This window comes from Pituophis catenifer, unplaced genomic scaffold, assembly GCF_029215685.1.
Source record: "Pituophis catenifer annectens isolate HBS135680 unplaced genomic scaffold, rPitCat1.0.hap2 SCAF_9, whole genome shotgun sequence".
NCBI classification, from domain to species: domain Eukaryota; kingdom Metazoa; phylum Chordata; class Lepidosauria; order Squamata; family Colubridae; genus Pituophis; species Pituophis catenifer.
The window spans coordinates 9,842,336-9,858,679 of record NW_027256889.1 but is presented as its reverse complement, the minus strand read 5'-3'; positions in this window follow the sequence as shown (position 1 = coordinate 9,858,679).

Below are 16,344 nucleotides of genomic sequence, written 5' to 3'. Positions count from 1 at the left end.
GAGGCCGAGAGCTCAGCTTTGCTTCTGACCTGATGCAGCTTCGGTCACGTTGCCTGTATGTTTGTCCTTCCTTTTCCTCTTTTCTTTCTTCTTTGCCTTTTGGGGTTTGCTTAGTTCTAGGTGGTTTTTTCCCCCCCTTCCTTTTAATTCTTCCGATTTCATTTTGGAGTTATTGTATGCCACCCAGAGTCTTGATGGAATTGAGTGGTGTAGAAATAATAAGAAATGTAAAAGTACCTATCTGTCCGTCTGTGCGTCCATCTATCTGTCTATCCAGCTATCCATCTGTCTGTCTCTGTCTGTCCATCCATTCGTCCATCCATCTGTCCATCCATCCATCTACCCACCCATCCATCTGTCCGTCTAACTATCTGCCCCTGTCCATCCATCTATCCATCTATTCATCTATCCATCTATCCGTCCATCTGTTCATCCATCCATCTATCATCTGTCTGTCTGCCTCTGTCCATCTGTCTGTCAGCCAGTCCATCCATCCATCCACCCGTCTATCCGTCTATCCATCTATCTGTTTATCCGTCCATCCGTTCATCCATCCATCCATCTATCATCTGTCTGTCCCTGTCCATCTGTCAGTCAGTCCATCCATCCATCCACCCATCCACCCATCTATCTGTCTATCCGTCTATCCATCTATCCGTCTATCCGTTCATCCATCCATCTATCATCTGTCTGTCTGTCCCTGTCCATCTGTCAGTCCGTCCATCCATCCATCCATCCGCCTGTCCATCCATCCGTCTGTCCGTTTATCTGTCTAACCGTCCATCTGTTCATCCGTCTATCAACTATCTATCTATCTATCTATCTATCTATCTATCTATCTATCTATCCAATTTATATGCTGCCCATTTCCCTGTCAGGCAACTTTGGGTGGTTTTTCACTCCAGAAATGGAAAGAGATGGATATGAAAGGACGGGTATAAGTGTAGCATCCCTTCCCAAAGTTTTGATTTCTGATTTTCTACAATCCTTTGCCAGTGACCACAATGAACATAGAACAGAGAATAATAGAGTTGGAAAGGGTCTTCTAATTGGAGGTCTTCCAGTCCAGCCATTGGATGAAGCTGAAAGAAAAGGATGTCCAATATAGTAGGCAGGAACCAGTTTGCCGACACATAATCTTAATAATGGGAACCCGTCTGTAAGGACTATGCCTGGTGTCCTACCATAAAAGCTTCTGCAAACCAAAGGGACATGGAAAGGAGAGCATAGGAGACTGAGATCCAGTTGATAACCACAGTTGCCAAAGGTAGAATGCAAGAATTAATGATTTGAATTGAGAAGGAAGGAAGGAAGGAAGGAAGGAAGGAAGGAAGGAAGGAAGGAAAGGCTATGGAAGGTATTAAGAAGACAAGTATTTTAAAAGTGGGTTGGAAGGTAGGCAGCAGGAAAACACCTCAAGAAATAACTCATTAAAGCTTCTGCACACTTTTGTTGTTTCCTAGTTTCCTAAATTGAGAACATCAAGAAAACAAGCAAATAAAAGAACCTCCTTAGGCAACAAGGTAAGAGATAATGTTGCAAATGCATATTCCCTTTTTATATAAAAAGGTCTTCTCAGTGGGTCTAAAGAACTTGGGTCCGGAAAAAAAAAAGAATGATTCCCATTGATGAACTTATTTTTCAGTTTTCAATCAATCCCAAACTAAATGTATTTATTCATTATTTGAAACTTGGCGTCTCATAGGCATCTGAACTTTGTAGGGCAGCTTGATGATAATGTTGGCAGGATAATATTGAAAGGATCTGCAGAAAAAGCAACAGACATTTGCAAAAGGGGACTGGAGGCTAAAACATATGAAGAACGGTTGCAGGAACTGGGTATGTCTAGTCTGATGAAAAGAAGGACTGGGGGGGGGGGAAAGACATGATAGCAGTGTTCCAATATCTCAGGGGCTTCCATAGAGAAGAGGGAGTCAAGCTCTTCTCCAAAGCATCTGAGGGTAGGACAAGATGCAATGGGTGGAAATTAATTAAGGAGAGAAGCAACCTAGAACTAAGGAGAAATTTCCTGACAGTTAGAACAATAAATCAGTGGAACAATTTCCCTCCAGAAGTTGCAAATACTCCAACATTGGAAGTTTTAAAGAAGATGTTGGATAACCATTTGTCTGAAGTGGTGTAGGGTTTCCTACCTAAGCAGGGGGTTGGACTAGAAGACCTCCAAGGTCCCTTCCAACTCTGTTATTCTATTCTATTCTAAAAGCTCTGAGCCTTAGACCAAATTCATGCAAAAATTCACCCATGGGACAATATATATGTTGATGTTAAGACAAACATTCTCTGCCTTCATTTATTAGAATGTTTAAATACAATGCAAGTACGAAGAAGCGAAGGAAAAAATAAGAAATATAAATGTAGAATTACGATTTTTGCCCTTCTTTCCATTGAGTAGTTACCGTCTTACTCTTTCCTCTCCCACCCTCTTTTCATTTATTAATTAATCAATTAAATTTATAGTTTGCTCATCCCACTCTGCAAAGTGACTCTGGGCTTTTACTTCTGCCTCCTCTTACTTTATCATTCCCCCCCTCTTTAACTCTTTTTAATCCTCAAGTCGATAAATCATCAATTCAGTCTTTTCTTGTTTCAGCAAAAAAAAGTGCGTATAAGGTTTCCAATCTTAAAAGTGAAATGTAAAATTTGTTACTGCCAGTTCTGTGGTTTTGATGATCGGGTGGCTCAGCTGGGCATGGGGGGGGGGGGGGGATGCAGGGATTTTTGCCACCGATTCACTGAACCACCCGCCATCACTACCGGATCAGGCGATCCCATCCAAACCGGAAGCATTTCACCCCTGCTTCCCCACCCACCCCACTAAATTGGTCAGCTTCACCATTTCTGCAAGTTCTATAAAGTTTATAATCTAATCTTTCAGTGTAGGTATTTTATTATTCTTCCATCTTGCTGCAGTTACTATGTATAATATTAATTTCCCTTATTGCTTTTCTACTTCAATAGTCATAAAACCCAATAGAAACAAGTTAAGGCATTCTCGAAGTTGCAATGACGTACTGACATGTTCGCAGTAATGGGGGAAACAATGAAATAAATTCAAATGGACGAGTTTACTCATTGTTAACCTTCATGGGAGGTATGTAAAATTAAAGTAAAGATAAATCTTATCTTCCAAATATGAAGCAAGAGGGCATTATTTCATATATCCCAATCCCAGCGTGCATTTCTCCTATTTCCAAGACAGCCGTATTCTAGATGTTTGAGCTGTCTTCTCAGTTTGGGGAAGTCCCTGATTTTCTTACTTCCTTGCTCAATCTTCAGGGAAATTCATGAGCTAGGACAACTGGTTTTAGAATGGGGAACCCGTTGCTTTAAAATGCCCCAGATGGCATTTTTCCTCTTTAAGAGCGGTGATAACTTGCAAAAGGACCCTGCAGAAAAAAATTCAAACGCACTCATAAACTTTTATCAAGTCAATATGAGGTGGCAACCTATTTTTTTCCTGCATTATATTGTATGTTTTGGTGTCTTTGAGTCAGTCTTGACTCCTGGGCAGGCTGGAATTTTCTTGGCAAGGATTTTCAGAAGTGGCTTGCCATTGCCTTCTTCTTGGGGCTCAGAGAGAATGACTGGCCCGAAGTCACCCAGCTGGCTTTGTTCCTAAAATGAGATTAGAATTCATGCCTTCCAGGTTTCTAGCCCGATGCCTTAACTGCTGGACCAAATTGTCTCTTTTGGATTTTACAGCCCCTTTGACTAAGTCAATTGAATGAGATGGTGAATTTGAGTCTAAAGGAATAGAATAGAATAGAATAGAATAGAATAGAATAGAATAGAATAGAATAGAATAGAATAGAATAGAATAGAATAACAGAGTTGGAAGGGACCTTGGAGGTCTTCTAGTCCAGGCAGGAAACTCTACACCATTTCAGACAAATGGTTGTCCAATCTCTTCTTAAAAACTTCCAGTATTGGAGCATTCACAGCTTCTGGAGGCAAGTTGTTCCACTGATCAATTGTTCTCACTGTCAAAAAAATTTCTCCTAGGTTGATTCTGTCCTTGTGTAGTTTCCATCCATTGTTTCTTGTCTTGCCCTCAGGTGCTGTGGAGAATAGATGACCCCTCTTCTTTGTGGCAACCCCTGAGATATTGGAAGACTGCTATCATGTCACTCTGAATCCTTCCTTTCATTAAACTAGACATACCCAATTCCTGCAACAGTTCTTTATGTATTTTAGCCTCCAGTCCCATAGCACTTAGACTTATATACCGCTTCATAGTGCTTTACAATCCTCTCTAAGCGGTTTACAGAGTCAGCCTATTGCCTCCAACAATCTGGGTTCTCATTTTACTGAACTCAGAAGGATGGAAGCCTGAGTCAATCTTGAGCCTGGTGAGACTCGAACTGCCAAACTGCTGGCGGTTGGCAGTCAGCAGTATTTGCCTGCAGTACTGCATTCTAAGCGCTGCACCACCACGGAGGCAAAGAAGGCATCAGTGCCACTCCCAAATTAAAATGGGCATCAAGATGATACTACTGTAGGTTTAAACCTCCAGACTGCTGCCAGATGATCAGTTAGCCTTTTCTACATCTCTTTGCAGCCATCTCTTTGCATAAGAGCCTGGTGGCGCAGTGGACTAAGCTGCTGCTGTTAAAGTAGTACTTAGCTGCCAGCTGCCTGCAATTACTGTGAGTTCAATTCTCACCAGGCTCAAGGTTGACTCAGCCTTCCATCCTTTCGAGGTAGGTAAAATGAGGACCCGATTTGTGGGGGCAATAAGCTGACTTTGTATAAAATAGAACACCGCTTAGGGGGGGGCCCCGAAAGCCCTACTAAGCAGGTATACACAAAAGTATGAAGGCTATTGCTTAATGCATTGTAAGCCGCCCTGAGTCTCCGGAGAAGGGCGGCATATATAAATCGAACGAATAAATAAATAAATAAAATAAATAAAATCTAGTGGACCTCCCAAGTATTACAACCCAGATGTGGCAGGGATGTGAAGCCAGCTGGGTGGGTCCTTAGGCAGTGCCCTCAAAGAGTTCTTTTGGGGGAATATGGGTGGCTATATGACTTTGATAAATAAATAGATAGATAGATAAATAGATAGATAGATAGATAGATAGATAGATAGATAGATAATAAATAAATAAATAAATAAATAAATAAATAAACAAATAAATAAATATTCCTTCCCAGTTAAGCCTCTAAAGTTCTTAGACCGGCGTTTCTCAGCCTTGGCGAGAGGTGTGGATGTCAACTCCCAGCATTCCCCAGTTAGTTTAGAAACAATCCAATATGAGTTTAATGTTTCTAATCTCTCACTTTAGAAGAGGATTTTGCTTAGTGTGCCCTCTAGTGGTCAAGGAGAGCCCCACAGAAGCCTAGCAAAGGTATTTGAATAGGTGTTTCCGTTGGAGCTCCTTGGGTATTAGAGACCGAAACGACGGAGGATTGTTTGCACCAACGTCTTTGTCTGTAGTTGCAATGTTGAGTCGCCTCTGACTTGGATGGAATCCTTGGTGCTCTCTTAAACTTGGTTGCCTGCTTTGCAGTCCTTTCGTTACCGGATTTGGTATCGTCTTCAAAGCTGGAAGGAAGTGGGGTTTCCTTTGGCTTACTTTAAATGCTGTTTGGCCAAAGAGCCATTAAAAAGACATCTGAAATCACTTTCAAACAACAGCAGCCAGTACAGCCATACATGGAAAAAAAATAGTTTTCATCAGGAACATGAATGTTTTTTAAAAAAAAAAAAACTGCCTTAGGGAAATTCATACAAAGTGATGCTGGAAAAAGATGCATAGAGAAACGGGCCCCGAGTCATTTACACAAATAGTTATGAACATGGAGAAGATTGCACAAAAGCTCCATGGATAGGATGCGGGCATCAGTAGTTTGGTTATAATCCCCCCTAGGGATTTGTTACAGAACAGAAAATGGATATTGTCTCATTGGGTAAACAAGAAATAGACCAGAATTTTTACTGATCTTCAATTCTTAGTCTCCATGCAAGTTGCCTATCCTAATCACCGCACTATAAAAAAGATGTTGAGACTCTAGAAAGAGTGCAGAGAAGAGCAACCAGGATAATCAGGGGACCGGAGGCTAAAACATACGATGAATGGTTGCAGGAACTGGGCATGGCTAGTCTAGTGAAGAGAAGGACCAGGGGAGACATGAGAGCAGTCTTCCAATATTTGAGGGGCTGCCACAGAGAGGAAGGGGTCAAGCTATTTTCCAAAAATAGATTGTATGCCAGATAAGGAATAATGGATGGAAACTGATCAAGGAGAGATTCAACCTAGAAATAAGGATAAATTTTCTGACAATGAAAACAACCAACCAGCTTGCCTTTGGAAGTTGTGGGACAGTGGTAGGTTTCACTTACCTTTGCTACTGGTTTGCTCGTGTGCACACTTCTGCGCATGCGCAGAGAATATTTGATGACGTCTGGGTAGGTGGGTGGAGCCTCCTGCTGCTGAACTGGGGCGAACCGGTAGCAACCCACCAGTGTCGTGGGAGGTTCATCACTGGAAGCTTTCAAGAAGAGATTGGACTGCCATTTGTCAGAAATGGTGTAGCGTCTCCTGCTTGGGCGGGGGTGTGTCTGTTGAACTAGATGACCTACAAGGTCCCTTCCAATCAAGAGTGAAATGCTCCCGGTTTGGACCGGTTCGCCCAATCCGGTAGCGATGGCAGCAGGTGGTTCAGAGAACCGGGAGCAAAAATTCCTGCCCCCCACCATGTCCAGCTGAGCCACGCGATCATCAAAGTTTTTTTTTTTTACTTTTAAAAGCATTTTTTCTACAAACTCTTCGGCCGAAAAAAATGCTTTTAAAAAGAAAAGAAAAAGCCTCTGATGAGGCTCAGCTGGGATCGTCAGAGCCTTTTAAAAGCACTTTTTAAAAGAGGTTGTAGAGGTTGTAGAAAAAGAAGAGGTTGTAGAAAAGGGTTGTAGAAAAGAAGAGGTTGTAGAAAACCCGGCCGAAGAGGTTGTAGAAAAAATGCTTTTAAAAGTTAAAAAAAAAAAAAAGTTGGCCACACCCACCCAGTCACATTAACACCCCCCACACCAAGCCACGCCCACAGAACCAGTAGTAACAAATTTTACATTTCACCACTGCTTCCAACTCTGTTAATCTGTATCTGGATAACTGGTCTATCAAAGATGGCAGCTTGTTCTCTGAATAAGACCTGGCAAATCTTTTTTGGAGTTTTTTTTAGGGATGCGGGGACAAACTAGGACATTTTCAGAATACCTCTAGGAGACTGGTCCAATACGTGGGACACAGTCATACAGATTTGCTTGCGTGTTCCATTTGCAGACCCAACATTTGGAAAACAATCCGTGCCAGAATTCGTGTAAAAGCTAAATGAGTTTGATGACAAGATAGCCTTAATGCGTATGGATGGGTTGGGGAGTTGGAGGCTACAATAATCTTTTCCAGGTGACTAGTTTTCCATGTTTCTGTGTCTGGAGGAGTTGCCTTCTAGATCAGCCTTTTTGGTGCAACCGTGAGATTGATCCTATCTGAAGGCCACGTCTTTCCCAGAAATTAAAACTGCAGCTCCGTTTAGAGGGAAATTCTGAATGACTAGTTAAATCAGCTTTGATTGTGCTAAGTCTCAAGATAATATAGGTCAATGGATGCTCCAGGATGTCTAACCCCATCAAATCAAAACACCTAGACTTTAGTTGGTTGCTTTGAAGATTCCTCAGGACCTCAGGCTGATCAAAACAACACTGTGCTTCTATGCTTGCTCTAACCGTGTTGATGGTACTTTCTGTCCCATTAATTTTGGATAATAGGACATCAGAATTCCATTGTGGGAAAGCCTGAGAAATGACTAGTACATCTGTAGAATGCAAGAAGCGCACAAATCAATTGCACACGATCTAGCTGGGTGTTGATTAAAAAAAAGAAAAGAAAAGAAAAGGCAGGAATTTTTTTTTTTTAATCTCGTGTATTAAAATAATTTTAATTGAAATCTAAAGGCTAGTAGACTTGAATGTTGTTCATGACATGGCAGGCGACATTCCACCCAAACTCCACTTGGAACACATTAAACTTGACGTTTATATGACAACTGACGCAAGCATTTTTGAAATTAAAGATAGGATAGCAGGTTGAACCTGCTGTTCCCTCCAAGCAGGGGGTGAATGCAAACAATTTCAGATGGAGGATAAGGAGAAGCTACGCGTCACTGCTTAAACTATATAAATGGGTGACATGAACTCAGCAGTGGGATCCACAGACGTTGTCTGCAGGTGAGAGGACAGACGAGTGAAGGTATAATGGAAGAGGGCTTATTCTTGTACTGTTGGGTGGGCTTGCCATCTTTCTAGATGGGTTGAGTAATGCTACTATGCTGGCAACAAGCTGGGAAGTCATGTTTGACTATAATGGAGTAGACCAAAAGCAAACTACTACAAGCTGAAACCAGTTTAGAGTTTTCTTTCTCTCAAATTGTGTAGTCTCAAGAAGGGGGTTTGGAAGCTCCTAGCTTTACTTGCCTAGTTTTGTCATGCCTGGCTAGGGTGGCTCAGTGGCTAAGACGCTGAGCTTGTCGGTCAGAAAGGTTGGCAGTTCGGCGGTTCAAATCCCTAGTATAGGTCTGCATGAGCAGGGTTTTTTTTTTTTTTTAAATTGATTTATATGCCGCCCTTCTCCGGAGACTCATGGCAGCTTACAATGCGTTAAGCAATAGCCTTCATACTTTTTGTATATTTATACAAAGTCAGCTTATTGCCCCCACAAACTGGGTCCTCAATTTACCTACCTTAGAAAGGATGGAAGGCTGAGTCAACCTTGAGCCTGGTGAGATTCGAACTTACAATAATTGCAGACAGCTGGTGTTAATCACAATGCTATTAGTCTGCTGAGCCACCAGGCCCAGGTAGTCTACCAGGTTGGACTAGATGACTTGAAGGTACCTTCCAACTCCGTTACTGCTTATCTGCTTATCGTCATGTTACCTGGCTAACTATGGCCAATGCTAAATTTGATTTCTTGGCATTTACAATGAAACGGGTTACTTCGATTGCACCATTATCGGCTTGAATCAAATCAAGAATGCATATGAAATGCTGAAGAGTGGTGCTAATGTAAGCCAGAGCAAAATTGCTAACTCTTCTTGAAGGTCCCTGGTGGGGAGAGGAGAAAAGAGAGGAGCACTGTGACTCCTGCTCCTCTGTCTAACCCAAAGTGTACAATTTCCATTCGTTCATCAGGAGTTTTATGCTCCCCATGCTAAAGGTTGCATTGCTGTATTAAATTGTGTATGGCCAGGATTCATGATTGGCCCAATAATTATTGGCTGGAGATGGATGCCCTGAACCTTCTGTAAAGGCTCAAACACCTATTTGGTCCCTTCGGCATCCTATGAAAAGGTCTACTGAAAGATGCCAAAGGGGCTCCTTGTGGTTTGTATAAACCACAGGAACTTTGCTCTTGTGCTAAACTATGGTTTGGCACGACCTCTTAATGCGTCTATTAGTCTGATTCGCAATACAAAGCCAGAGTGTAATGAATGTATAAATAGAGGTGAAGATTCAAATCCTTCTTCCGTGGGATGGCGATGAGTGGCCTTTGCGAGTTGCTTATTTAAAGGCTGTATTCTTACAAGGAGTATAAAAATAAGTACAGCTTCTTGTGTTCTTTCAATATACTGCATAGATAAAGTAAGATCCTCAGCTTAAGATAAAGATATCCTTTCCAGGCCCAGTTTAAAAGTAAAGAGCCACAGAAGGAAAAACAGGTGCCTTAAAATTATCCATCCCTTGGATTTTGGATTTTCTCTTTCTTATTTCTCTTTCCTGTTATGGTGAGGACTATGGCATTCCTATGTAACGGATTGTTATTTCAAAACGCGTATGTATGTGTATGCATAAAATATAGAAATCTGTTCCTTTTTTTTTATTATGCATGCCTTCTTCTTTCCCATAAGTTTGTTTTATAACCACTGTGATAATCTAGTTAATTTTTAAGGAGTCACAGGACTGTTTTGTTTCCCTGCGATGATACCAGTAGATTCTCCTAAACCAAGTTTAGAAGGAATGCTTTGGAAAATAGCAACCATGGAACCATGACTGATACTCATATCTGCTTGAAGCTTGTTGGCGTTTCAGGTTTCTCATCCAAGAACCGTTGATCTGAAGGCTTTCTCTTTCTTTTTTCTTTTTAACAGCTATGGGGAGGATAAAAGGCTTCCTCCTCTGCTTCTGGCTCTGCAGCTCAGCCTTCTGGGGTGAGTAACACCAAGGTTTTTTAAAAAAATACCTTTGTTTTAAAGAAACGGTTTCTTTAAAAGGCTGGATCTCTTTGCCTTTCATAAAATGGAAGTATGTGATAGTTAAAATTGGTCCCACTCTCTGGAGCATTGAGGCTACACCTCCTATCTGTCCTAACCATCGACCAGGAGGGAAAGAAAACTTGGAAGGACCTAGAACAGAGAAACTTGCTTTAAAAAGGTAGATCCCATGTGGCAACTCTGTACTTCCCTGAGATGCCTGCAGAAAAATATTGCATTACGAGGTTCTTCTGTGGTGTCTTCCCATAGGCCCTCAGGAAGAATGCCTGAGAATCATGACTGAGGCTTCCAAAAGGCGTAAAGACTATCCACAATAATTTTAAGAAAGCCAAGATTGCTGGCTTCTTCAACTAAAATTTCCCCATCTTTATCTTAATTCCTGGGTTTTATTTCTATTCTTCTTTCGGCCTCTGAGTCCAGGAATAGCCATAATTCAGATCACGACCTGGGAACACGTAATGAAATGACACCAATTCCTTTGAATTCTAGACGAGCGGGATTAATAACGGGGGATGAGGGAGCAGTTCCTAATTCTTACTTTTGCCCATGGAGAATTCTCAGTCATCCAGATCATGGCTGTCCCAAAGGTGCTTTTTGAAGAGACAACTGGACTTTCTTTGTTTTTCCTCGAAGACGTTTTGCTTCTCATCCAAGAAGCTTCTTCAGTTCTGACTGAATGGTCAGCCATCCTTCAGTCAGAACTGAAGAAGCTTCTTGGATGAAAAGTGAAACATCTTCAAAGGAAACACAAAAGGAAGTCCCTTGAAAAAAAGCTCCTTTGGGACAATTCTTCCTTTGGAACAGAAGCTAAAATGGTGTTGAAGCTACAACTACAACAGAAGTTGGACCTTGAGTAGATCCAATGTAACCAGGGGTGAAATCCAGCAGGTTCTGACAGGTTCTGGAGAACCGGTAGTGGAAATTTTGAGTAGTTTGGAGAACCGGCAAATACCACCTCTGGCTGGCCCCAGAGTGGGGTGGGAATGGAGATTTTGCAATATCCTTCCCCCAGGAGTGGGGTGGGAATGGAGATTTTGCAGTATCCTTCTCCTGGAGTGGGCTGGGAGTGGAGATTTTGCAGTATCCTTTCCCCAGGAGTGGGCCGGGAGTGGAGATTTTGCAGTATCCTTTCCCCAGGAGTGGGCTGGGAGTGGAGATTTTGCAATATCCTTCCCCCAGGTTGGGGTGGGAGTGGAGATTTCACAATATCCTTCCCCCAGGAGTGGAGTAGGAATGGAGATTTTGCAGTATCCTTCCCCTGCCATGCCCACCAAGCCACGCCCACCAAGCCCACCCCCCACAGAACTGGTAGTAAAAAAAATTTGGATTTCACCACTGAATGTAACCATCTCCATCCCGCCCCCACCCCCAATCTCTTCTTTTCATCTTTCCCTCACAGCGACCTGCCTGAGCCAAAGCATAGGAAGAGACTTTATCACCTCTTTCATGGAAAATTATGGGACACAGGCCCCCCGTTTAGAGGTTCAAATTACGGGCATCCATGACCAGACGACCGTCACTGTTTCTGTGCCGTGCAGCGTTTGTGGGACCGAATTCACGAAGACCGTTACTGTGTATAAAGGAAAGCTGGAGTCTATTGTCCTCCCGCCGTCTATCGAAATTAAAGGTAGCAAAGTGTTCCCCAACGTGGTTCGCATCTCTGCAGACAAAGACATCTCGGTGGTCTCTTTCAACTCCAAGCCTCTGACTACTGAAATTTCGCAACTCTTTCCTAGGAGCGCTTCAGGAACTGAGTATTATGTGGTCACCCCAACTGGCGGTCCTAGCGGGGCTTTCCCAGAGTTTGCGGTCTTGTCTTACGAAGGGTCTAATGTGGTCGTCATCCATTTGACAGCCCAGGTGGTCCTCAACGGACAAACATACACTGCTGGAAGTAAACTTACAGTAACACTGCAAGCTTTTCAGGGAATCCAGTTGCAAGCAGCAGGGGATCTTTCCGGCACCAGAATTGTCTCCCAGACACCCGTGGTAGTCCTAGCGGGTCATGTCTGTTCATGGAAATACACCAAATGTAACCATGTCTTTGAGCAGCTCCAATCAGTGAAGGAATGGAGGAAGAATTACATAGTCCCACCAATGCCTTGGCAGACGAAGAGTGACATCGTGTTCATTTCAGCCTCCCAAACCACAGCGGTAGAATACCAAATGGGTGCACAAAAGCAGGCCGTCAGGCTGAACGACGGGCAAGTTCTGCCGATTAGTCTGTTGCCCAAAACAGCATTACACGTACAAGCCGATGTTCCCTTTCAGGTATTTTTCTACAGCACAGGTGCTACATACCAAACCTTTTTGTACGACACTTTTTTGATAGGGATTCCAGATACCAGCACCTACAGCCAGACATACAGTGTGGTTGGGCAGGCTAATTTTCAGAACTTTGCCATTCTGGTGGTGGAGACTCTTCAGATCAATGGGCTCCTAGTGGGAGGCCAGCCCCTACCTAAATTGGAATGGAATCCAATTCCCGGCACAGTTTTCTCTTGGGCCTTGTATCAGTTGCAGATGGCACTTCTCCCCTATAAAGTGGAACATCCAAATTCGGCATTTGGCCTCCTCATTGTGGGCGTGGCAAACCAGAACAGCTACGGGACTATTGGCTCTAGTTGGCAAGGTGAGTAGAATCTCCTCTAACTTTTTTTTTTTTTATATAATTTTATTTCTATACCGCCCTTCTCCTGCGGGACTCAGGGCGGTGTACAGCCAAGATAAAACCTTGCGTATAAAATTTAAAAACAATTTTAAAAACAATTAAATAATTCCAGCCCAAGATATTAAAAACAACCCAATTAAAACCAAATTCAATTAAAACTGAGAGGATGGAATCAAGCCATCCCAGCTAGATGGAATAGGTGTGTTTTCAGGGCCCGATGAAAAGTCCGGAGGTCTGATATCGTGCGTATCTCAGGGGGTAGGTCATTCCAGAGGGCGGGTGCTGCCACAGAGAAGGCTCTCCCCCTGGGGGTCGCCAGCTGGCACTGTCTGGCCGACGGCACCCTGAGGAGGCCCTCTCTGTGCGAGCGAACCGGTCGGTGGGAGGCTATTGGCGGCAGAAGGCGGTCTCGCAGATAACCCGGCCCTAAGCCATGGAGTGCTTTAAAGGTGGTCACCAACACCTTGTACTCAAGTTTGTGGAGGGGTGGAATGGGAAGATATTTGGAATATTTAAGAGCCGTGGTGGCGCAGTGGTTAGAATGCAGTATTGCAGGCTCACTCTGCTCACATTGCCAGGAGTTCGATGCCTTTGATCCTGGCCTGCTCAAGGTTGACTCAGCCTCCCATCCTTCCAAGGTGGATAAAATGAGGAGCCAGATTATCGGGGGCCATGTGCTGACTCTGTAAACCACTTAGACAGGGTTGTAAAGCACTGTGAAGCGGCATATAAGTCTAACCACTAGTGCTAAGTGCTATAGGAAGGGAGCATTGTGTCTTCCGAGTTTTTTTTAATGAAACAGCAAAGGACATTGTGGTAGTATCGGTGCTGATCTCAGTCATTTGGGTATGGGCTTGGATAAGGGGAGCCTGGGATCTTTCTGAATAGCATCACAACGGCCAATTCAGTTGCGCTTTCCTTCTGGACCCAATCTGCGACATCATTGGGGGTGGTGGTGGGTTGCTACTGGTTCGCCCTGGTTCTGGTGAACTGGTAGTGGCGGCAGCGGGAGGCTCTGCCCACCCACTCGGACATCATCAAATACGACCTGCGCATGCACAGATGGGGTTCGCGCGCAAGTGAGCGAACCAGTAGCAAAGATAAATGAAACCCACCCCTGATTGAGGGTAGGGAAACCAAGGGAGTGGGGGGGGGGCACTGCTTTGCAATATCCTTAGTTTTGAATTGTCTTCCCAGAATGTCTAACAACATGCCGAAATCTCAAAACAGTCATCTCCCTTCAAACGGCATTGAGTGGCATTTAAGATTAAGTGCATGCCATGTACTGCCACAATGAGTAACGGTCATTGAAACTCTTGTCTCCTTCTTGGCGTAATCCTCTTTTAAAGCCTTCTAAGTATGGCTATCACTGAGCTTAGTGACTGCACTTTCTACTCTGTAAACATCAGGGGTGGGTTCTACTTACCTTTACTACCGGTTCGCAATGGGGACGCGCGTGAGCTCTTCTGCACATGCGCAGAAGATTCTGCACATGCGCAGAGGCATTCTGATGATGTCGGGGTTGATGGGGGGAGCCTCCTGCCAGTTTTACTACTGGTTCTATAGAACTAGTGCGAATGGGGGGGAAACCCACCACTGGTAAACATGCATTGTGTCTCCAGAAGTTGTGAGTGTTTTAACCCTGGAGGTTTTAAAGAAGAGATTGGACAACCATTTGTCTGAAAAAGTATAAGGTTTCTATTCTGTTCTGTTCTGTTCTATTCTATTCTATTCTATTCTATTCTATTCTATTCTATTCTATTCCATTCCATTCCATTCCATTCCATTCCATTCCTTTCCATTCCTTTCCATTCCATTCCATTCCATTCCATTCCATTCCTTTCCTTTCCTTTCCTTTCCTTTCCTTTCCTTTCCTTTCCTTTCCTTTCCTTTGCTTTCCTTCTATTCTATTCTATTCTATTCTATTCTATTCTATTCTATTCTATTCTATTCTATTCTATTCTATTCTATTCTATTCCATTCCATTCCTTTTCTTTCCATTCCATTCCTTTCCATTCCATTCCTTTCCATTCCATTCCATTCCTTTCCTTTCCTTTCCTTTCCTTTCCTTTCCTTTCCTTTTCCTTTCCTTTCCTTTCCTTTCCTTTCCTTTCCTTTCCTTTCCTTTCCTTCTATTCTATTCTATTCTATTCTATTCTATTCTATTCTATTCTATTCTATTCTATTCTATTCTATTCTATTCTATTCTATTCTGATGCCTTAAAATAGCACCAAAAGCAGCATGTCTTTAACTTAGGTGCTATGGCTATTATAGCCAGGTGAACTTTCTAGAGGACATGTGTGGGCTGAAGGAAGGAGGAAGCTCATCAAGATGAGTGTTCCGTGATTCTCTGAAACTTTCAAAACCTGAAGTCAGGTCCGAACACTGCTGAAAAGAGCATGGCATTTTGCATTGAATCCGATTCCTCCATCAACATAAGACTAATGATTAAAATTGCATATCCGGTCCTTAGGTCCTCTCGGTTGCAGCAACGTCCTGTGTCAAAAAGGCCTTGAATGCAAGATGATCAACGGTGAACCACACTGTGTGCCAACTTCGAACGGTACCTGCTGGATATGGGGCGACCCTCACTACAATACATTTGATAAGCATAAGTTTGATTTCCAAGGGACCTGCACCTATACAATCGCCAAGACATGCGGCATTAAGTTCGGACTCCCGTCTTTCCACGTCTATGCTAAGAATGAAAACAGAGGAAGTAAACGGGTCTCCTATATCGGGATGGTGACCGTTGAGGTTTATGAATACACTATCACGATAACCAGATCGGAATATGGTTTTGTGAAGGTGAGAGATGATTCAGAATGGATCTCAACTGCATTAAGAATTGGTTCCTAACACCATTGAGATCTGTGTTTCACCATAAACATTTTAAGATGGGTGAACTCCCAGAATATCCCATCTTAAGCAAGAAAAACCAAATGCACAAGCATAGAGTAGGTGACTCAACAGCAGTAACTGGGAGAGGGATCTGGGAGTCCTAGTAGACAACCACTTAAATATGAGCCAGCAGTGTGCTGCAGCGGCCAAAAAAAAACCTAATGCAGTTCTAGGTTGCATCAACAGAGGGATAGCATCAAGGTCATTTGAAGTGTTAATAATGTTTTACACTACTTTGGTAACACCACACTTAGCATACAGTGTTCAGTTTTGGTCACCAGGATACAAAAAAAGATGTTGAGACTCTAGAAAGGGTGCAGAGCAGTGGTGGGTTTCAAATTTTTTTACTACCGGTTCTGTGGGTGTGGCTTGGTGGGCGTGGCATGGCTTGGTCGGCAAGGCTTGGTGGGCAGGGGAAGGATACTGTAAAATCTCCATTCCCTCCCCACTCCAGAGGAAGCTTATTGCAAAATCCCCATTT